The sequence below is a fragment of the Colobus angolensis genome, unplaced genomic scaffold (genome assembly GCF_000951035.1).
Source record: "Colobus angolensis palliatus isolate OR3802 unplaced genomic scaffold, Cang.pa_1.0 Scaffold492, whole genome shotgun sequence".
NCBI classification, from domain to species: Eukaryota; Metazoa; Chordata; class Mammalia; order Primates; family Cercopithecidae; genus Colobus; species Colobus angolensis.
The window spans coordinates 1,001,164-1,002,542 of record NW_012118399.1 but is presented as its reverse complement, the minus strand read 5'-3'; positions in this window follow the sequence as shown (position 1 = coordinate 1,002,542).

The window sequence follows — 1,379 nt, the reverse complement described above, 5'->3', positions numbered from 1 at the left end:
GCCTCTTCTTAGGTACCTTCTTTATTCATTCTCTTTTTCATCTTCCACAGGGGCAGCGAGACTCTGGCCTATTTTGGAGAGCCATTAAACTGTTAGCTGCATCCTACTACAGGACCCTTGAAGGCTGAGAAAGTCTTACAAGTTCAAAGAAAAGATTTTCTAGTAGTGAAATTTCAAGCCATAGAGATACTAATATCACGATTCTAACTCCCCTGACATTTGGCAGTACATATATGAGACTCAGGAGAATACTATGATGGTTCTGGAAAGATAGTCTGGATTTTGGATTTGATCTTGGGGATATTAGTAAACCATCAGAAGATGTCCTGGAATTGTAAATCTAGAGCAATGCGCTAGAATGGAGATAGGAAAGAATGAAGGCAGGAAAATCAGTGCGCTATTTTAGTAGTCCATGACTTACGTGTAAATGCCTGGACAAAAACTAGGCACTATTTCATCTCCAGAGCATTCTTCATTCCAAATTCTCCAAAAGTTATGGTTTCCTGTAGCTATCAATGACAATGCACTTAATTACCTTGTAATTCGAATGCTTCCATAAGGACTTTTACTATGCTCGACTTTAATTTCAAATGAAAAATAATTCCTTCCTTAAAATATTACCTCTATGCAAAATACTCTTTTCAATCAGGTTAAGATTTTAAAAAGTGTTCTTACTTGTTCTTCAGAGTATAGTACAATAAAATATTGGAAACCTTACTTATATGTATAGTTTAGATGTAACATTTAGGGGAACAATGTTGCTTGATAGGTCTGTCACATTGTGTCTGGTTTTGGATAGAATTTGAGTCTTTTTGCTAATAAGAATTCAAACATAACAAAAGGGAATGCTGAAGCTGGCTTTAGAAACAGTTTTGAACCCTGACATCATTTGTTTCTTGTAGCATGCTGTCTCACCGAAATCCAAGCAACTATCTCCACATTGTCCCAATTATTGTTTGCTCTATTCTCCCTCCCTTAAGTCCAACTTAAATATGAAATTTCCAGATTAAATATCCTTTCAAAATTCATTTTCATTCATAACATAACCACGATAAATAACTTTAAAGATGAAAGTAGCACTCCAGGAAGCTTGGTCTTTCGCAGTTTTGACATTTTGGCTACACCAATCAAGCACCTCTCTTTCCGTCCTTACCCCAATTCCTTGGACACTAGTCTACATTCAGGAGACTCTTTGAAGTGTACGTTTCAGGGTGCCTAAGCAGACACTCGTTTTCTCGCGGGGGCGATTTGTGAGACTTGGCCTCCCCACTTTCTTTCTATTTTTGGGCGAGGGAGGAGGAGGAGAAGAGAAGGAAAGATTATTAACAAACTAATCTCGCCCATTCCGCGGGCAGCAGAGGAAGGCTGGCCTGCTCCGC